The sequence below is a fragment of the Oryctolagus cuniculus genome, chromosome 11, assembly GCF_964237555.1.
Source record: "Oryctolagus cuniculus chromosome 11, mOryCun1.1, whole genome shotgun sequence".
Classification (NCBI taxonomy): Eukaryota; Metazoa; Chordata; class Mammalia; order Lagomorpha; family Leporidae; genus Oryctolagus; species Oryctolagus cuniculus.
Window position 1 is genome coordinate 43520856 of NC_091442.1, and position 21945 is coordinate 43542800.

The 21945-nt window shown below is 49.0% G+C and overlaps 1 protein-coding gene across 3 annotated transcripts in view; it reads left to right on the plus strand.

Annotated features, from left to right (window-relative positions):
• DTD1 (D-aminoacyl-tRNA deacylase 1) overlaps positions 1–13178 on the plus strand; it is a 171389-nt gene extending 158211 nt beyond the window's left edge. For all 3 annotated transcript variants that reach the window (XM_002710949.5, XM_008256344.4, XM_017341778.3), the window contains exon 6: positions 12657–13178. The gene's annotated coding sequence lies outside the window, so the exon portion shown is untranslated. The remainder of the gene's footprint in view (positions 1–12656) is intronic.
• Positions 13179–21945: the final 8767 nt, after the last annotated feature.

The window sequence follows — 21945 nt, forward strand, 5'->3', positions numbered from 1 at the left end:
TTATGGGGTGCCATGTGATTTTTTTTAAAGATTGTATTTTATTTGAGTGGAGGAGTTAGAGGGGAAGGGGATGAGACAAAGAAAGAAAGAGATCTTCCATCTGCTGGTTCACTCCCCAAATAGCAACAATGGCTGGAGCTGGATTGATCTGAAGCTGGGAGCCAGAAGCCATGTTTCACTGCTTTCCCAGGCACATTAGCTGGGAGTTGGGCTAGAAGAGAAGCAGCTGGGACTCGAACCTGCATTCATAAGGAATGTTGGCACCGCAGATGGTGGCTTTACCCGCTGCACCACGGCTCCAGCCTTGCCATGTGATGTTTTGATACAAGCATACACTGTGTAACATTTAAATCAGGGTAAACAAATCTATTTTTCTCAAAGACTTACCCTTTCTTTATGGTGGAAGCCTTCAAAATCCTTTCTCATTCAGTATGAAGCAACGGCTTGGATACTTGCTGCACAGTGCGCCATGGGAGTCAGTGGCCTTTGAGCGCTGGGCAGCCTGAGGGCGGTTTTGCTATTTCTTCGAGCAGGAAAAACGTGGGGACAGGTGACTTTGAGTGTCCCAGAGCACCCAGGGCACATAGGCACAACAGAGAAACCGAGGCAGAAATAGAAGGGCGGGACCGTTTCTGTGGCACGCCTCCCGGGTTCCAGGCGGGGAGTGCCTCGTGGGCGTGGAGGTGTCTGCTGCCGGCTTCTGCGAAGTCAGTGAAGTTTTTCAGACTCATAAGTGCCCTTATTTCCCTCTCAGGAAGTGCAGACAGGGCAGCAGCAAACCAAAGGGAAGGAGGGGTCGCTGTGGTTTCCTTTGCCTTTCCCCTGGTGTGCCCCTTCACTGCAGCCGTGGCATCTCAATGACCCGGGCAGGAGGGGCGTGAGGACAGGAAGTGGGGTGCAGCGGGAAAGTTGAGGATGGTGGGGAGGCAGGGGTGGACTGGGGCAAGCCAGAGCCCACGCTTTCTCACCTATTCTGACTCCTGCTCCAGCCAGAAGCTTCGGGGTGAGGGTCAGGTTCAGGGGACACTAGAAGCTGCAGGGGCCTGTGCTCGAGTCCCTAGTGGGAAATCTGGAGGGAGACTGCTGTGCGGGATGGTGCGAGGTCTCCACGGGGCTGCTGCAGTGGAGGGAGAAGAAGGGGCAGCAAGATGGGGCTCGGCACCAGGAGGCCCGACAGCGCCTCCAGCAACAGCCGGGGGTGCACAGCCGCTGGGAGGGCTGGGCTGGCCACGGAGCATGGGTAGAAGGAGCGTGGGGATCCTGCCCCTAAGACTGTGAGGCCATGCGTCACAGCCTCAGCTCTTCACTGCACTTGCAGACTCTGTCGGTCTCCTGAATGAGACGTCTTTTCAGGGGTCTGCAGTGCTGGTGAGAGCCCAGGGGAGGCTGAAAAACCAAGCCTCAAGCGGCCCTGCCACCTTGCAGTGGTGGCACCCAGGCACAGGCACTGGGCCCAACCAGCACCCAGCCAGAGAGGGCCCTGAGGACCTAGCGTGCTGTTGACACAGATGAGACCCAGCTGCGTGTGCCGTTCAGTGCAGGGAAGCTCCTGAGTGGGTGCAGGCCGGCCCCTGACTACGCAGAAGCCACGTGTCCTCGTCTTGATCCTCGTAGTGCTGTCTGGGTTTTGGAGTAAGCACCCAGTGAAAGCCGTCACGCAGGTGTCCATCTATGGTGACCTACATTAGAGGCGACAGCAGTGGACCCTGAGGACCTGTGCCCATGCCCAGGCACGGATGAGGTCAGGGCACGGTGGGGTCCTCCTCAGCTTGCCTGCTGATTGTGCCTGACGCACCCACAGCCAGCCCTGGAGCAGGGAGGGGAGTAGTTACCCCCGCCCTGAGGCATTGGCCATGTGTTCAGGTTTGAGGCCCTAAAGGGAGCCAAGGCTAAGTGACAGCCGGCACTTCGGGGATGCGTTGGGTTCTTGTTGCTCCTTCTGATGAAATGCGTCATCCCAGTGGACCACAAAATCACCTCCTCATACTCAGGTGTCCGGAAGAACTGAATCAAGTAATGACCTCAGGGGTGACCTTGGCATTTGCTCTGCTGCATGGAAAAGCAGCGCCACTCCCCCCTCCCCCCCCCCCCGCCATGAAGGGAGCCGCAGTTTTCATTTGCTTTGCTTTAGACACAGCAAGAGCCCCCAGGAGCCTCGCAGGCCCTGGGGAAGCAGCTTTAAGTTTCCAAAGAGTAAGAGAGAAAGAAATGGCAGAAGAAAGAGGGATGAGAAGCCACCGGATCTTGGGCGCATCATTCTTTGAAGGCCAGCCACAGACCTTGATGGTTCACAGGGTATTCCCAGGGCGTCCACGCTTCTCATCTTACCCCACGGATGTGAGATTGCTAAAATTAACTCGCGCTTTTGTCGCCTCTCTCGTCCTTCACACTCCCTCACCTTGCTGGGAGGCCGCCAAGTTCCTCCCCCTCCCTGGCTGCTGCTGCAGGCGCCAGGTGGCCTCTTGGCCGAGGAATGTGGTTTCTGCTTTTGCTGGAAGGTTCCCTTCACATAGCTGCTGGGGTCAGGGTGTGCGAGAACGTGCTTCTGACCGGCACCCCACAGTTCTGTCCGCACGTGCCTACACACCCTGGGAACCAAACAAGGGAAGTGTTCTGGAAGTTGTCATCTATTTGCTTTTCCACTGGACCTCTGTCAGAATAGGAAGATGTGCCCTGGCTGATCGCACTGCTTCCTGATGAGCTGGAGCGGCTGAGTGTATGCGTGTCTGTGAGCATGAGTTGTGTGTGCATGTGAGTGTGTGTGTATGTATGTGTGTATGAGTGTGTACTCTGTGAGTGTGTGTGTGTGTGTACTCTATATGAGTGTGTATGTGTGTATGAGTGTATACTTTATGTATGAGTGCATGTGTGTGTACTCTGTGTATGTGTGTACTCTGTATAAGTGTATGCGTATGTGTGAGTGTGTGTATGTACTCTATATGTGAGTGTGTGTGTATGAGTATTCTGTGTATGAGTGCATGTGTGTATGTGTGTGTGTACTCAGTGTGTGTATGAGTGTGTACATATGTACACTGTGTATGTGTGTGTACTCAGTATGAGTGTATGTACTCTGTGTATGTGTGAGTATATGTGTGTGTATCTGTGTGTGAGTTTATATTCTATATGTGGGAGTGTATGTGTGTGTATGAGTATGTACTCTGTATGTATGTGTGAGTGTGTTTATGTGTGTATTTGTGTGAATGTTCTATTAAAGGGTATTTGATCCCTTTCCACTGTTTCTCTCCCTCTATACGGTGGGTCTCCTTCACTCCTAGGTCTTTGCTTTCCTGTGTCATGTTTACATCACTTTTCCAAGTCCATGTGCTGGTAACTCATGGTATTAAACTAGCTGTGTCTCTGAAGCGGTATTTTTATTTATTTTTAATTTAAAACAGTTGTCATTTTTCCTAGTGGTGGCCATAGAGTTTACAGTACACATATTTTTTTAAAGTTTTTTTAAATTATTTACTTGAAAGAGTTAGAGAAGGAGAGGCAGAGAGAGAGAGAGAGAGAGAGTCTTCCATCCACTAGTTTACTCCCCAGTTGGCCACAATGGCCAGAGCTGTGCTGATCTGAAACCAGGAGCCAGGAGCCAGGAGCTTCTTCTGGGTCTCTCATGAGTGCAGGGGCTCAAGGACTTGGGCCATCTTCTACTGTTTTCCCAGGCCAAAGCAGAGAGCTGGATTGGAAGTGGAGCAACTGAGACTTGAACCAGCACCCATATGGGATGCCGGCACTGTGGCAAAGCAGGCGACTTTGCCTGCTATGCCACAGTGGTGGCTTTGCCCACTATGCCACAGCGCCACTCCCAACAGTATACATTTTTAACTTAGGTAAGTTCACCTTTTAGTAACGCTGTCCCAGCTCACCTGTAGCACAGGTGCCTTGCAGTAACCACGTATTTGCAGTTCCTCTCTCTTACCTGTGATTTGCTGTCAGTAGTGTTGCTTTCCATATGCTGTAGTCACCAAGTACGCAGTCACATTAGCACTTCAAATTACTTTTTTCAGGATGAATTAGCATTAAGAAAAAGGAAATATTTTATTTTACTTTCTTTTATTCTCTGGCATCAGCTCTTCCTTTCATTATTTGAATCAGAGTTTCTGACATATATTGCATTTCTTCTACAGCAGACATTTGAGAAGTCTTATTTTTCTTTTTCTTTATTTGAAAGATTTTAAGGGGAGGGAGTAAGTGAATGGGAGAGAGAGAGATGGACGAGAGAGAGAGAGAATGAATCTTCTTCCATTTGCTGGTTCACTCCCAAAATGGCCACAATGTCTGGGGTATGCCAGGCCAAAGCCAGGAGCCTAAAACTCTATCTGGGTCTCCCATGTCAGTGGCAGGGGCCCAAGTGCTTTGACCATCTTCCAGTGCTTTCCTGGGCACATTAGCAGGGAGCTGGACTAGAAGCAGAGCAGCCAGAACTCAAACTAAAGCCCTGATATGGGATGCCAGCATCACAGGAAGCAGCTTAGCTTGCTGTGCCACAATGCTGGCCGCTTTCTTTTGCTTTTGAAGAATAATTTCACTGGTATTTATGGATTGAGTTCCATACTCCTGGGTTCATCCTGGCCCAGCCCTGGCTGTTACAGGCATTTGGGGATGAATCTGTGGATGGAAGCTCTCTCTCTCTCAGCCTTTCAAAGAAAATGAAAATTAAAAAAAAATTTTTTAGATTGAATAAAAAAAGAATTCTAGGATGGTATTTTTTTTTTTCAGTATTTAAATATTGCCTTCCAGTCTTTTGTTGCTTGCACAGTTTCTGCTGAGAGGTCTTCTGTAATTCTTATCCTTGCTTCTTTGAGGTAAGTTGGATTTTTCCCAACCCACCTCCCTGTCATTTTCTCTTTGGTTTTCTGTAGTTTGAATAAGATATTCCTGGATGTCCTCTGAGCTTCCTAGATTTGTGATTTTGTGTGTTTTGTTGAATTTGGAAAGTTCTTGGCCATTACAACCTCAAATATTTGTTTTCTCCTTCTTCTTCTTCTTCTTCTTCAGTATTCCAATCATGTGTATCTTATACCCTGTGCAGTTGCCCTAGGGTTTTGCATAGTCTGTTCCTTGCCTCGTCCTTTTTCTCTTTGCATTTTGTTTGGAACGTTTCTGCTGACCTGTCTTCCAAGCCCACCAATCCGCTGCCTTGGCTGAGTCCGGTTTATGGATGAGCCCATCAAGGGGGTCCTTAGTTTCTGTTACAGTGTTTTTGATTTCTGTTATTCATTTTGTTTCCTGCTCAGAGTTTCCGTCTTCCTGCTCAAATCACCTATCTGTTCTTGCAAACACCCTTTTCCGTTGGAGCCCTTAACATATTAATCCTAGTGTTTTAAATTCCCAGTCTGATAATTCCAGCATCTGTGCCATATCTGAGTCTCATTCCAGTGACCACTTTGGAATCCATAGTCGTAAATGTTTCACTTCATTTGGGACATTTTAAGTAGGACCTCTTCAGGTGTTTTTTCTGCTCCCTCCTCTCTTCACCTGGAGGAAGTCATTGCTTGCAGACCTGCAGAGGCTCCTGGTACTGTCTGAGCTGGCCTTCCTCCTCCTCTAAGCAGAGGAGGCACATCGCGTCCCTTTCTTTACCAGCAGGAGGGCTGGATTCTCTCCACCTGCAGCAGTAGCCTCATTTATGAGAAAATGAGGTGACAAGAAGCTGGTTGTGATTAGCGATTCTGTGTATTGTTGAGTCCAGAGCTAAGCTTACTAAAAACCCAGAGTGTGCCACTTAAAATGGTAGCTATTAAGTACCTGTGCATATTTAAATGTAAATTAACTAAAAACAAAATTTAATATTGAGTTCTTCAGTCACAGGAGCCACATTTCAAGTGCTCAGGAGCCACACCTGGCTAGTGGCTGCCGCCTCGAATGGACAGTGCCAGTACAGCAGGTTTCTGTCTTTGCACTAACCTAGAGGGATCAGGTTATGACTTTTTTTCAGACCACTGTCTGAACCACTTTAAGTTCTCTAAGACTGACGGTGTTGAATACATAGAGATTTGTGTGAGAAACACACAGGGCAAGGACTGAAGTCAGAAAATAAAAACCAAAGGCTGTCGGAGATTGTTCCTTCCACCTTCCGGTACCATCAGGGTCTTGTTAATTGCACCGCACCAAGCTTTCCACTGTTAATTAGGAAATGGAATCACCCCTGTCATCAGTTAATCAGGAGCATCAGCACCCAGCAAAGAGAGAGTCTGCTTTAACACTCAGCAGGGGCTCCCGGGGTCTCCAACAGTGCCGGCAGACCAGTGTGCACCCTTCTTTGATAACATAGACTTCCCAGTGATGCTCATGTTTTTTTTGTATAGAACAGCCCTAATTTTCTAGGTAAATGAATTCTGATGAGATTCCCAGCTGAGATCTGAAATAAATAAAAGCTTGGTTCTTTTGACAGCGGTTTTGAGGGCAAACCTGTGGTGTCTGTCCTAAGTCTTATATTTTGTGATTACTTGACTGGCCTGAAGCCTGAGACTCAGTGTTTAAACAGACTATGGAGGGATTCCTTGCTTCTGGTCCCCATTGTCCCTGACACTTGAAAGCAGTAAGGGAGAACCACGCCTACAGCTGAGCGAGCTGGCAGTCCCCCTAGTTTCCGTCTTAAGGCTGAGATGTTGTGACACTACTGGAGGCAGGTGCATCCAGCCTGCAGGTCCCATGTGCCTTCAGGCAGCATTTGGAGTAGACCCCATCCTCTTGGCAGCTCTCAGCAGGTGTCACATTACCCTTTATCCAGGGTTTCTAAACTCTAGGCCTCAGTGGTTCACTGTTTTCTAGAGAATCAGTATTTATCAGCTTCAACACTACTTCTGCCCAGGGTTGCTTCTCCTCCTCCTCCTTCTGGAAGAAAGTTTATTTCCACTTACAGTTTTGGAGGTTCGCAGTCCAAGATCAAGTGGTGGTTCAGGCATCTGGGGAAGCTGTAGGATGCTGGAGAGCTGATCATGATCACATGGTGAACCAAGAACTAGAGAGACACAGGGGGATCACAGCCTTCCTGCCCTGCACTTCCACTTTTTTTTTTTTTTTTTTTTTTGACAGGCAGAGTGGATAGTGAGAGAGAGAGAGACAGAGAGACAGGTCTTCCTTTTGCCGTTGGTTCACCCTCCAATGGCAGCCACGGCTGCGTGCTGCGGTCGGCGCACTGCGCTGATCCGAAGGCAGGAGCAAGGTGCTTCTCCTGGTCTCCCATGGGGTGCAGGGCCCAAGCACTTGGGCCATCCTCCACTGCACTCCTGGGCCACAGCAGAGAGCTGGCTTGGAAGAGGGGCAACTGGGAAAGAATCCGGCACCCCGACCGGGACTAGAACCTGGTGTGCCGGCGCCGCTAGGTGGAGGATTAGCCTATTGAGCCGTGGCGCCGGCCAAGCACTTCCACTTCTGATCTGGCAAATGGACTTTGCAGACAGCTAGCCCACTCCCACCTCCCTCTTCTTGCTTTCAGCTCTGTGAGCTCCCAGATATTTCAGCTACTCCTAGCCAGATCAGCAACTTGGATGCTAGGTGTTTTTGTTTGTTTGTTTGTTTTTGGCTTAATAATTATGTTCAAAAAAATGAGAAGGAACATTTTAAACAAGTGAGATTATAAGTAGCATCTGTTAACTGCTCGGTAGATCATGGTGGGCAGTAGCTTTTAGCTGGAATTTGGTCTACTCCTGGGGTGCATTTGGGAGCTAATCACTCATGATCTAATGTCAGTGCAATGCTTAGACCTCTTAGGACTCCCAGAGGTAGCACAGTTAATTCTGAAGTCATACTTAGTTGTAAGCTCTTTTATCAAGTCCCTGCGCCTGAGTTTACCTACAGCCTCTGAGAATGCCTGGGCTGCAACTTCCTGGGCTCCTGTCCAATTCTCTGTTTCCCCAGTAGGGAACTGGGTTTGCTAAACTGACTTTCTTTCATTCAATTGCTCCTTCTCCTTCTCTTTCTCCTTCTCCTTCTTCTTCCTCTCCTTCCTCTTCCTCCTCTTCTTCTTCCTCTTCCTCTTCCTAATCTTCTTCTTCTTCCTCCTCTTCTTCCTTTTCTTCTTCTTTGTTACAGATACAGAGAGGGAGAAGCAAAGAGAGAGGTCTTCCATCCAGTGGTTAACTCCCTAGATGGCCACAGCAGCTGGAGCTGGGCCAGTCTGAAGCCAAGAGCCAGGAGCTTCTTCTGGGTGTCCCACGTGGGTGCAAGGGCCCAAGGACTTGGGCCATCTTCCATTACTTCTCCAGGCCATAGCAGAGAGCTGAATTGGAAGTGGAGCAGCCAGAACTTGAACCAGAGCCCATACGGGATGCTGTGGGGAGCAATCCGGACTAGACTAAGTTACTCGAATTAAGACTTATTCTATGCATCTGCTCTCCCACAATATGGCGCTGGGAGAGAAGTAAACAGCTTCCGCGCAGCTGCCTCCAGTTCAACTAATAAACTGTAGGACTTGCTCCTGATTGGAGAGCAGCGTACTCGGCGTGTGGGCAGCCGAGTTGGGATTGGCGGAGGAGGACTATAAAGGAGGAGAGAAACGGCATGCACCGGGAACATCTATGGGGAACATCTAGCTGAAGGAACACCTGTGCAGCCCCCGAGACGAGCCGGCCGGCGGTGTGCCGCTCCCCTGCGGAAGTGGGGAATGCGGCCAGGGGGAACTGCCCTTCCACGGAGGTGGAAGGGATAGTAGCCAACCCGGGAAGAACCAGCAGCAAACCCGGGGAGGGCCGAGCAGACGAAAGAACAGCGCAGGGTCCTATGTTGCTCCTCCACGAAGAGGGGGAGCGACATAATGGTGCCGTGACTCGGATAGAAAACCTAGGACGGATAGGAAACCTAGCTCGGTTAGGAAACCTAGGACGGATAGCAAACTTAGGAGGGAAGAAACGGGAAGAAGTGGAAAATTACCGGAGAAAGAGACTAGCAAACAGCCTAGGGAAAAGCCGGACGAAAAGGGTGCCGGAAGAAGCTATTGAAAGCCTAGGCATAGACTCAGATACGGACTACAGGGGGAAGCTGGGAGAAATCTCTAAGGTCGAAAGCAAAAGTGAAAGCTAGAACAAACAGACTCGGACGCGGACCGTGGGGAGAGGCCAGGAGAAATGAGGGAGGAATATCGTTGGAGGAAAGCTTGGGGAAACATACCGGGTAGAGAAAAATGTTAGGGAAATTGAAGCCGCGGGGGGCAGACCGAGGCGGAAACGGAAGCCACTTTGGGGTTCTCAAGTTAGCCCGGGAATAGGGGGCGAAAAGTTGAAACCAGAAGCTGAAACGTGAGCCAGGTTGGGATCCGTCTGATTAGCCCGGGGAGCAAAGGACGGGAAGCCAAACCGTGGGGCGGAGACGTACGCTGGGTTGAATTCGCCAGGCTAGCCCGGGGAACTTAGATTGAATGCTAGTGGCGGACACGTAAGCTACGCTGTGTTACTCGCGGAAGCCGCCGCGTGCAGAGAGAGCGTGCGGGGCACAAGTAGATAGGGAACGGGGCTGGCGAGGCCGTGGTTCAGACGCGAAAGGGTTAAGTGCGAGACTGCGGAGCGCGCGAAGCCAAGCCGCGCAAAGCCGAGCCGCGCAGATGAGGCGCGGGCTGAAGCTGCGCGGAGCCGTGAAGCTGCCGGCAGCGCGAGGCAGCGGGAAGCTGCGGGGATAAGAGAAACAGAAGTTTGGAAGTGGAGTGAGAGAAATGGGAATGTTGGCAGATAGAAGTAAAATGGGAGAAATAGGAATGCCCGGAGATAGAGAAATAGAGAAATAGAAAGGCCTCCCTACAACACTGCAATGTGAGAGCTTGGATTCGGTCTGATTAAGTGAGGCGATGAGCACGATGAGCACCTGCAACGGCTAGCAGCTTATGCGCCGCAGGTCACCGAAGACAGGCACGAATTAACATCAGTAAAGCTTCCCCACAATGCAACAATTAGGAGGCTTGGATTCGGTCTGCCTGATTTAAGGCGGTAAGCGCCAGCAAGCAGCTCGACCAGAGTATGAGCTGCAGGTCACCGAAGATAGGCACAAACCAACACTAATAAGTCTCCCCCACAATACGGCAATGAGAAGGCTTGGATTCGGTTTGCCTGATAGGTTTTGTAAACACCTGCAGGCAGTTCTAGCAGAGCAGAGTATGCGCTGCAGGGCACCGAACACAGGCACGCATCAGCGCCTAAAAACCTCCTCACAACATGGCGAAGAGAGGACCCGGATTCGGTTTGCCTGATAGGACTTGTAAGAGCCTGTGGCAACTCTAGCAAGTAGAGCAGAGTGTGTGCCGCAGGACACCGAAGACAGGCGCGTATCAACGCCAAAAAAATAAAAAGAAAGGGGGATCTGTGGGGAGCAATCCGGACTAGACTAAGTTACTCGAATTAAGACTTATTCTATGCATCTGCTCTCCCACAATATGGCGCTGGGAGAGAAGTAAACAGCTTCCGCGCAGCTGCCTCCAGTTCAACTAATAAACTGTAGGACTTGCTCCTGATTGGAGAGCAGCGTACTCGGCGTGTGGGCAGCCGAGTTGGGATTGGCGGAGGAGGACTATAAAGGAGGAGAGAAACGGCATGCACCGGGAACATCTATGGGGAACATCTAGCTGAAGGAACACCTGTGCAGCCCCCGAGACGAGCCGGCCGGCGGTGTGCCGCTCCCCTGCGGAAGTGGGGAATGCGGCCAGGGGGAACTGCCCTTCCACGGAGGTGGAAGGGATAGTAGCCAACCCGGGAAGAACCAGCAGCAAACCCGGGGAGGGCCGAGCAGACGAAAGAACAGCGCAGGGTCCTATGTTGCTCCTCCACGAAGAGGGGGAGCGACAGGATGCCAGCACCACAGGCAGATGCTTAGCCTACTATGCCACAGCACAAGCCCCTCAATTTCTTCTGAAAACCATTTTTAATTACAAAATTAACACAGAAAATATCATTCTAAGATAGCCATCTTTGACATAATGCTTTTGGAATGTTTCTCCTAAACAGGTAATTTTTATATTCCTCTAATTTGACAGAGCTGAAGATCTACTTTACATAAAATGTCACTTGCTTTTATCATTTAACAGAATATCATAACACATTTCTAGGCCATTTATTCTTCTATAGCAAACTTCATAATTTCTTTCTGCACATCATTTGGAGCATAAGCATGTTATTCCAAAGCAATTAAGAATGTAGAATATTTAATTGAAGTAAATATAAAGGATAAATACATTCAACCAGGATCTGAAAGCTCATCTTAAGTTTAAAAACAAAGGTTCTGGGGCCAGCATTCTAGCACAGCCTGTTAAGATCCTGCTTGTAACACCAGCATCCCATGTGAGCACCAATTAGAGTTCTGGCTGCTCCACTTCCAATCCAGCCCCTGCTAATGCTCCTGGGAAAGCAGCAGAAGATGGCCCAAGTGCTTTGTCCTTTACCACCCATGTTGGAGACCCAGATGGAGTCCAGGCTTTTGCTTTCAGCCTGACCCAGCTGTGGTCCTCGTAGCCATTTGGGGAGTGAACCAGTGGATGGAAGTTGTGTGTGTGTGTCTCTCTCTCCTCCCTATAATGGCCTTTCAAATAAATAATATATCTTTTTACCCAGAGCGCTTTCACAGAAGTGACACCGCCATGGCGCCCCTGCTGTCGGCAGTGTCTTCCATTTTCATGGAAACTTGGCCAGTTAGAAGTTAGACCCAAGGGGGAGGAGCTGTTCTGATAAGCTCGGGATTTAGTTCAACTCTTGGATGGCAGATGCCTCCTCACCAGTCTTGGCACTGTCAGCTGGTTTCTGTGTTGTAGCCTCAGAATTACATAGGGAAACCTGAGGCACCTGGGCAGTTTCTACCAGAGAACCAGCCGTCCTTGGGTAGCATTGACAGTATCCCAAGAGCAAGTGTTCAGTCTTCTATGGGCTTTCCTTAACTCCACCCCCCAATCCCCCCACCCCCCTGGTAAGAGGATTTGGCCAGGAGACTTTTATGTTTATTTTTAAGGCATTTGTCCATTGCATCTGTATTGTCTAATGTGTGAGCATTAGCTATTTGTGATATATTCTTTTTTATCTTTTTAATGTCTGATGTTCCCTCTTTGATTCCTGATGCCGCTAACTTTATGCCTTCTCTGTTTTTTCTTGGTAAGTCTGGCAAAATGTTTTTCATTTATTTTCTCTCTCCTTTTTCCATTTCAAGTTTCTACTCTATTCTTTTGCTTCTGCTTGTTTTGGATTTACTTTGCTTTTATTCTTTTAGTTTCTTAGGGTGGAAACTCTGATTATTGATTTGACAGTTTTTTCTGCTTTTCTAACTTAATGCTATGAATTTCTCTCTAAGCACTCACTGTCTTATATGAGTATCACAGAGGTTAATATGGTGTACTTTCATTTTTGTTTGCTTCAAAATATTTTTTAATTTGTTTTGTGACTTCTCACTGACGCAAAAGCCTTTTAGAAGTGTGTTCAGATCTTTGGCTTAGTGTCTTTGAGACGTAAGAATGGAGTTATAACAGACTAGACACCCTTTGATGAGAAGGTGATTTGGGCTTACGCATGGTAAGATGGCAGTTTTTCCACAGTGATGTAAAACGCTGTCATCCCAGGACTGTTGTATGAGCTTGAAGGGACACCCTGAGCTGTTTTGTTGTGCTGAATGCCTGTGTCTGTAGAATTTGAGGGCGCATTTTGGCAGTCCTTCTTAGTAATGTGTCTTCTCTTTACTGTTTTCAGTGCATGGTCATTGGGCAAAAGTCATTCCTGAAAAATTCAAGATGCTAAGCCCTACACTGCTTTAAGAATTTGGAACTGAATCGTGAAAAAGGAAACAGAAATAAGAAATTGGGACCCTGGACATCCCTGCAGAAGACACCCAAGGACCCGTTGCCATCTTTTGTTGCTGCCATGTGGGCGAGGCCATGGTTGCTGCTCTGGTGGAGTAGTGGGCGTGGTGGAAGGGCCATGCCTGTGCCATCCCCACAGGAAGGCTCAGTTGGCTCCTGCCATGCCTTGGCTTGCTTTTGGAACAGGCTGGCCACCTTCTGTCACCCAGTCCACTGTGGTGTATTCCACGTGCGTGTCACGGGTCTCCAACACCTCCACGCTGTCCGTGCTCTTTCCCACACCAGCTCGTAACCAGGGCCTGTGTCACGGTGTCAGGAAAGCAACCGTCACTGATGATGTATCCTGGGAGACCTTCGCATCTTGTAAACTTTCTCTTTTCTAAAAATAAATAATAAAACCCACGTCTCAAAAGCAGCACTTTATTATCAAATGAATCCTGCTGTGTTTCTGCTTAATGATGTTGTGGATAGAAATGCAACACGTCGGCCCCTCCCTAGATGTATATACACTGCTTTTTGGGGGGCTGTCCTGGGAGGCCCACTCGACCTCTGATTGCGTGCTGAGAGCCTGTATGTGGTAACTTACAGCTCACGGCATTTGACTTGGAGGTGAAGTAGGCGGCCAGGGGAGTATAACTGGGAAGGGAGTCCAGTTTCAGAATGGTCGGACTGTTCTGACTGGGACCAAGTGTGGCTGCCATATCCGGTTTGCCCACCTCCGGGAGGTGGGAGGAAGGCCCAGCGTGCCAGAAAGCTGCCTCTCCTGTAGCTGCACGGCCGTCTCTCCTTCCGGAGCTGTGTGAAGAAGAAGTTCTGCAGAAGGAGTTTCTCGGTCGGTGAAGCCTTATCTATTAATGGTGCATCCACAGTGGCTATTTTTGACATTACATCATGTTAGCAGTTTTATATATAAAATATTCATGCTCACATAAGCAGTTCTTCCTCTTAAAATCTTTCTTACTCAGCCATAGAAGGGACAGCCTTACTTGGCAGTGTTGCAGTGTGAAACTTTGGCTACCTCTGACCTTTACAGTAACTTCCGAGTCCCTCTAGTCTTCCCCGTGGTCTACTTCAAATGAAAACATATTAGAAAACGTGAGAAAAAAAAAAAAAACAAAAACCAAAAGATCAAGTCGAATCTCCAGTGCCTGTTCAAGTACATGGAATACAGAGTTCAGAAAGGGTGTGGAGATCACAGAGATTCTGAACCAGTGCCGACGGCTCACTGTCACACAGTGGCTTCAATCTGTATAGGTCTGAAAGCTCTACACCCCAGACACGAAGCCCACTCAACTCCCTAGCTCTGTGGTCAGTGAGGCCCAGGAGATTTTCCCGCCTGAGTTCTCGAAGTAGGGTTTTACAGAGCGAATGCAAATTCACTCTGAAATGGCTGGAATCCATGCATTTGTAAACTCAGCCACAGGGCTCGGCCTGAACAGAATTGTCATACATTTTCCTGCCACGGCATTTAATCACCTCCAGTCGATGTTTGCAGAGCAGCTGTGGACAGGGGTAACGAGGATTGCATGGGGATAAGAGCTAACATGCTTGCTGCCTGGGTGGTGGTGACGTGATAAAGACCTTCCGTGCTCACAGCCCAGTGCCTCTATCCTGTTTCAGTGGGACAGGGACCCTCAGTGTGAGCAGCAGCGCGTGGTCAAAGTTGCTGAAGAATCTGACCACCATTAAGGCAGAAAAGAGCTGAAGGAACTGGGACTCTGGTCTGGAGGGGGGAAAAAAAAAACTGAATACTTGAAAGATGTGGAAGAGACTCTTGGCCCCGGGACAAAAATCGGAGCATTCTAGATGCTGACTTTCTACCAGTTGACAAGATTCCAGAGCGGGCCGTGATGTTGGGAGCCTTAGCGTTGGAGCAGGAGTTCCGAGTCTGTTTATGGAGGGGGCGCTCTTTTGTGTGGACTAATTTAAAAATCTTCCCTCCCTCCCAGTATGCAGGGAACAAGGCAGATGTCAGGAAACATTGGTAGCACTGGCGTGAAGTAGGCTCTTCGTCGTCCTGGACATCACTTCCAGTTCTCAGGATTAGAGAAGCCGCAGTGAATACATTGAAGACTGGCTCTAGGGGTTCCGTCTGGGCACAGGGCAGGGTGACGGAGAGACAGCGACAGCTCAGGAAGACCCTCTGCACACCCCCAGCCAGATGCAGACGGGGGTTACTTTCCCCTTGAAGGTCATTTCCAGCTCTTTCTGTGGGGCTAAAATTAGGTTGTCTGGTGCAGTTCTACTTACAGAGCATAAAATGCTCAATCTTTTACGTCCCTCCTAGCATTGGTCAAACTGCTGCTTTCTGCTTATTTATAAAGCTTGCTGTTTATTGTCCATTAAAACAGCATTTGAATGAGGATGGGAGAGGAGGATCGCACCATGTATGGCTTTTCTGAGAAGTCCTGGCAGACCGTAGGCCCAAAGCTTTAAACAGCACTGTGCCGATGGCTCAGGGTAGCAGGCTCCAGTTAATCTTGCCTCCCGTGGTTTACTTTATAGGACACTAAGCTCTTGTGGCTACACAAAACATAGACCAAATAAAGTCATCTCCTGGGCCCGGGTTCTCTAAGCTCCACCCCATGGTTGGTGGGGTTTTCTCCAGCAACTGCACCCTGACGGTGGGTGTCAGATGGAGTCAGAGTTTGATAGGTCATTGACTCTGCCGTAAGGAACAGATGGTTCCACAAGTGCCCCGTTTCCTCCCGCCTGGGGTCACCTAGCTAACTCCAAAGCCAGAGAAGTGATCTTTCTGTCACTGATCTGTCGGATTTTCTGCCAAGCACAGTTCTTAATTTGCAATTCATTGCTGATTTGGGTCCTTTAAAAATAGACTTGAGTCATCTTATCTCAGAAAACGGAAGGGTAGCAAAAGGAGAGCCTCCCCCAGATTGTACGGAAGAAGAGGAGGGAGCCGCTGTTCAGAGAGGACCCCGCCGTCTGCAGGCTTTGCCGTGCCTTCTCTCTCTCCTGGGGCACAGATGCCAGTTACTCAATTGTTAGCGGTTCTGGGAAACAGGGCCTTAAATTTCCATTATGAAAGCGTCTCGCTTCGTGATGGTATTTTAGGGTTTGTTAAATATAAATTAGTGCATTAATTTTGGATGATGTACTCAGAATTTGTAGAAGCCTTAAAAATCACTTGTTTTTGACTCCTCCCTGGGGGAAGTGAGTGAGAGGCCATGTCGCGGAGCAGGGCACGCCTTGGGGGTGGTAGTGAGCTGCAGCTGGCAGAGAGCAGGCCCAGTTGTGGGTTTGACAAGGTGGCTCCCAGAGAATGGGAGACCCACAGGAAGAGGAGGAGCTGGCCTGGCAACAGCAGCAGGTGATGGGGGAAGGTAAAACCACAGGTGTGGCTGCCTTAAGGTGTGAGAGAAGAGGCATTCAGACAACCGCCAGCAGGCCCGTGGCCCTGGATCTGGGCATAGGGACAGAAGCAAGACCTCAGAGGTGAGCAGGGCCTGCACCGCAGGGATCTGGCTAATGTGTTCTGTGTCCCCGCCCGCCCACCACCTTATGCAGGCAGCTTTGTTCTAATTCCTGAGCAGTTTGTCACGGGATGTGAGTGTGGGAACCTTGAGAACTGGATGCACCTGTGCCGCTGTGCTGTGAGGGTCCTCAACATGGGCAGCTGTGTTGAGGTCTCCATAGACTGTGGGGTTGAATCCTGGCTGTGCTGGCGACCTGCTGCATAACCTGGGGACAGCTTCTTCAGCCTCCACACCTTTCTTCTCCCATCCACGTGGAGACACAACCTGGCCCTTGGAACATGCTTGCAAGGGCTAAACAAGGGAGCGTGAACTTCACCCAGTGTGGACAGTCACCACCCCTGCAGCCACACCATGTCGGCGGCTCACTGAGCCTACTGGAAACAAAGAACCCTGGGTTTACTCTGTGACCTTGCAGAGAACCAAAGGAAGAACTCAGTGGTATCCCTGTTGGGCTCGGCCTGAAGTCACGGTCTGTTGCCATATTTCTGTGTCATGCTGGGCACTCCTCCAGGCGCTGTCATCTTCAGATAGATGTGTTCTGTGTCTTTAGGTCCTGGCTCACCATGGTAGCCAGAATAGAGTTGGCACTACGCTAGAAATCCTCCTTCCCCATCAAGAGATGCTTTATTTATGTTCTCACTCAACCCACGCTCCTCCAGCCCACATTGCCCATTTTGGCTGGAATCAGGCTCTCCTATTTTCAGAGAATTTGGGTGATTAATCCAATGATCATCTCTATCTATCTATCTATCTACACACACACACACACACACACACACACACACACATATTAGCACAGTCCAGGTGCTGTTTGTGAACTCTTCCTGGCTTCCAGAGGTCTCTGTGTTCTGTTCTACAGGCTCACAGCCGTCTGTTCAATCATCTCTCTGTTCTAGATTGTTTTCTGGGGCCGCATCCTGCGGGCGCCATCGGCAGTCTCTGGAACCCATCATGCTGAAACTGGAGTTTTTGACATATTTGCTTTGCTGTCCCCTCTCTTCTTTTTAGAATATTTTCGAAAGCTCCCAGTGCCGACTCTGTTTCCCAGTCACAGTGCCTTTATGTTATTTCAAGGCCTTTGAATCTTCGGTTCATTCGGGGAACCTCGTAGGTCTGTCCCCTCACCCAGCTTGGGCTTCGAGTCCCTTTTTTTTTTAATGTTGTTTGTCATTTTTTGAGTTTGAAACATTTGCTTACAGGAGTAGATAAAGTAACTCAGCTGATCTGAGCATCCAACCAGAAACTAGTACCAGCTCTGGACGAGTGTCAGCTCTCATAGCCACTGTGGTCCTTTCACGTGTTCTCATCACACACGCTGGGACTTGGGGAGATGGAGGCACTGCGGGGAGCTGTTTGCCAGGTGAGCAGTCAGCCTGCAGCAGCGTCATGGGAGCCGGCAGAGGGCAGGACCCTGGGTCAGGGGCGGGACTGAGCCTTGCCACTCCAGCAACAGCACAACGCCAGTGTCCATGTTTGTGCTGGCTCCCGAGTCCTGTTCCTGCAGGGGACACAGGGCCAGGTGATGACATCATCACATGCAGTGGGAGTCCGGAGAACGCAAGTCCCCTCTGCCTTCTGACCAGAAACAGAATCGCAGAGCAAGAAGGATGGCTGGTGGTGTGAAGAAAGGCCAGACACCCACAGAGGGTTGTCCGCTGGGGGAACTACACCGAAAACGCCCCATCAGGAGCAGCTGCACTCAAGGTTCCAAGCCGGGCGTTTGGGCCACAGCTCCTGCCCTTGTGAACCCCCCACACTGTGCTGCCCCTGTGACGACCACAGTGCAGGACGGAGGCGCTGAGCTGGGCCTCCTGGGGGCTCACACTGCTTGATGCGTGCCTTTTGGATGTGTGATGGCACTGTGGATGTCCTTGTTCTGACCCTGTCCCTCTCTCTTGGAGTTGAGCGAAAAGTCTCCCCTCTTTCCTCTGTGCCAAGTACAGACCCAGTCTTTGCCTTCTTCGTGGTTCAGTGGAGGGGGAGCCACTCCGAGTCAGTGGGTTTTGTGGGGTGCTCTGCACACGACGTAGGAGAAGCTGGTGTTCCCCCCAGATCCATGTGAGCAGAAGGTCAGAAAGAGCAATGGATGTGGGGTCAGAAGCCCAGGTCTGTCTACCTGTCCTGCGTGAGCTCCTAGAGGTTGGACTGTGGTCAGTTCATTTGGCCTTTGAGGCTCTCCAGTCTGCCCAGTGGCTGCACCCTCTCCCTGGCTGGCTGTGTGGGGCGGGGTGGACTTTTAGGAGAGCAGGTGTAGCAGGATGCCAGTGGCTGAGCCGACGGTGCCACAGTGCAGGGAGAAGTTGGGGTGGGAGATTGTGGTCACGATGGCTGCGTGCATGTCAGACCAGAAGCAAGAGGCCCTGAGAGAGGCCTGCTGGGCCTCCATAGGCACACGGCTCTTCTCAGGGTTAGGTTTTCTTTCTGGCACATGTTGATGGGAGTTTTGCTGCTCAGCTAAGAAAACAGAAATACCATGTGAATAACTGATAACAAGAAGTCTCCTCCCACGTTTCTCACTCCGTGCTGGAGGTATGCTTCCAAATAAAGACGGAGGAAGCCCTCCCTGGCCGGAGGTGGAATCCCAGAGAGCAGGGCAGTGGCTGTGTGTTGCTGGTGGGAGAGAAAAGGCCTTGACTTTCATCGTGGTCTTGGACTCTGGTAGCCATGTCCCCTCAGCAGGCTGACCCAGGTGCCCCTCCATCCCCAAGAGGAGAATTGGCCAGGTTAGCAAACTCACTACTCAGAAAACCAGTCTATACGAACAATCAGAATAAATTAGACTTTGGCATTTGGGGGGTCAGAGATATGGAAGACACTAAAAATAGGAGGAGAAAAAAAATCCTTGGATTTCTAGGCACATAGGTTTACAACTTATTATAATAATGGGCTTAAAGGATTCCTTTAAAACCTTTTATCTGGAAGTAATTTCAAACTTACAGAAAAGTTACAAGAATAGTCCCCAAAATATACTTTATCCAGATTTTCCCAGTGCCAACATTCTGACCCATTTGCCTTGTCATTCCTTCCATCTCTCTTAATAAAATGTGCATATTTTCCTGACCCATTTGTATTTGAGGGTGAGTGCCATCTCTCATGCCCTTCACCCTTCCTCAGTGTGTATTCCTAAGAATAGGAGCCTCTTCTTACATAACCTCTGCATGGATATCATCTTCAGTAAGTTTAATGCTCATTTCTCTGATTTATTGTCCGTATTCTATTTTGGTCTGCTAACTTAATAATGTCTTTCGTAGTATTTTTATCCTTCATAATAGAATCCAGCCGAGGACCAGGCCGTCTGGCTGTAGTTTCTCTCCTTTCAGATCAGCCCGTGAGCAGTCACTCCCTTGACCTGGGCTGTACTTTCCTGGTCTGTAAGATGTGGGAGTCAGAGTAGCTGACATGGAATCTGCCATCATCAGATAGCCTTGCTGTGCCTTGCACAGTGCTTTGTGTTACAGGAGCTCTTGAGATGTTAAACTGAACTGCACTCCAGAGGGCCTTGGAGTACTTTGCTGGTTTTGGAAGCCAGTCTGAAGGCTCTACAAGACCTCAAAGTTAACTAGTTCAAGTCATCATAGTAACAATGTATCTGGTGATGCAGCCTATGGAAAGAAGAGATGAAAGACACAGTGTGTCAAGGCGTGAGAGAGGGGAATTAAAGATCTTTTAAGGTATCTGAATGTCATGTGCAGTGTAGTTTTATTTGAAGGTGACTTAGATGAGTTTAAAATGTATATTCTAAACCTAAGAGCAACAACTATATTTGTGTATTTTCTACAAGTAACCCACTGTAAAGATAAACTTGCTTATAGCTTCGAAGTGCAGAGTTGGAGAAAGATATACCATTCTAACACCAATCCAGAAAATTGAAGTAGCTATGCTAATAGTGATCAGAATGATTAAAATTATCATGGACAAAGTGGATGAATTCTCCAAGAAGATGTAATGAAAAATATGAGGCAAGAGCTGATAGAAATAAAAAGAGAAATAGACAAACCCACTATTACAGTTGGAGACTTCAGCATCTCTCTGGTAGTAATTGATAGATCAAGCAGGCAGAAAATCAATAAGGATAGAGTTGGCTTGAGTAGCACTATTAATCAACTTGATCTAATTGACATTTAGAAAATATTCCGTGCACCAACAGCAGAACATATATTTTTCTCAGGCTTACATGGAACATTCACCAAGATAGGCCACATTTGGGATTATAAAACTCACCTTGATAAATTTTTTAAAATAGCAATCATATAATGTCAGTCCTCAGACTAGCGAGGTATTAAACTAGAAATCAACTTTAGAAAATTATTTGGAAACTCCTCAAATACTTACAGATGCAACTATATTTCCTAACAGATCCATGTGCCAGAGAAGAATTCTTAACAGAAATTTTAAAATATTTGGAACTAAAAGTGAAAATACAACTTCTGAAACTTTGGGGATGAAGTAGAAGTAGTGCTTACAGGGAAAATTTATAGCATTAAATCAATGTACTAGAAAAGAAGAAAGAGCTAAAATTAAGAATCTAGACTTCTGTCTTAGGGATCTTAAGGAAGAGAAAATCAAACCTGAAGTAGGCAGACAAAAGGGAATTAAAAATACAAGAACTTCAAAAAGTTCGTGGAAAGTGGGAGAAAATAATGGTGCTAATAACCGCAGTAATCAGCGATGAGGAGGAGGGTGCTGGTGTTATGGACAGCACCTGTGCCGCGCTCTTCATCCGCCAGATGCTGTTCTGAGCAGACCTCATGAAGTCGCACATGTAATGCCTGCAGTGACCCTATGAAGACAGTGCGATCAGAGTCCCCATTTCACAGAGACTATGAGTCACAGAGCCACTGAGTGTATTGCCCAAGGGCACCCTGCCCCTAGGGGGAGGAGCCAGAAGAGGAGGAACTACCCAGTGCCTGTTCTGCCCCACTTTTCTTCTCCTCCTCCTCTTCCTCCTCCCCCTCCCCCCTCATCCCCTCCTCCCCCCCTTCTCCCTCCTTCCTCCTTCTTCCTCCTTCTTTCTTCCTTCTTTTTTGACAGGCACAGTTAGTGAGAGAAAGAGAAACAGAGAGAAAGGTCTTCCCTTTCCATTGGTTCACCCCCCAAAATGGCTGCTACAGCCGGCGCGCTGCACTGATCCGAAGCCAGGAGCCAGGTGCTTCCCCTGGTCTCCCATGTGGGCGCAGAGCCCAAGGACCTGGGCCATCCTCCACTGCCTTCCTGGGCCGCAGCAGAGAGCTGGACTAGGAGAGGAGCAACCAGGACAGAATCCAGCACCCCAACCGGGACTAGAACCCAGGGTGCCGGCGCCGCAGGTGGAGGATTAGCCTAGTGAGCTGCGGCGCCGGCTTCTTCTGCTGCTGCTGCTTCTTCTTCTTCTTCTTCTTCTTCTTCTTTAAAGATTTATTTATTTATTTGAAAGAGTTATACAGAGAGAGTTAAGGCAGAGAAAGAAAGGTCTTCCATCCAATGGTTCACTCCCCAATTGGCCACAATGGCCAAAGCTGCGCTGATGCGGAGCCAGGAGCTTCTTTCAGATCTCCCACGTGGGTGCAGGGGCCCAAGGACTTGGGCCATCTTCCACTGCTATTCCAGGCCATAGCAGAGAGCTGGATCAGAAGAGGAGCAGCCGGGACTCGAACTGGCATGCACATGGGATGCCGGTGCTTCAGGTCAGGGCATTAACCTGCTGCC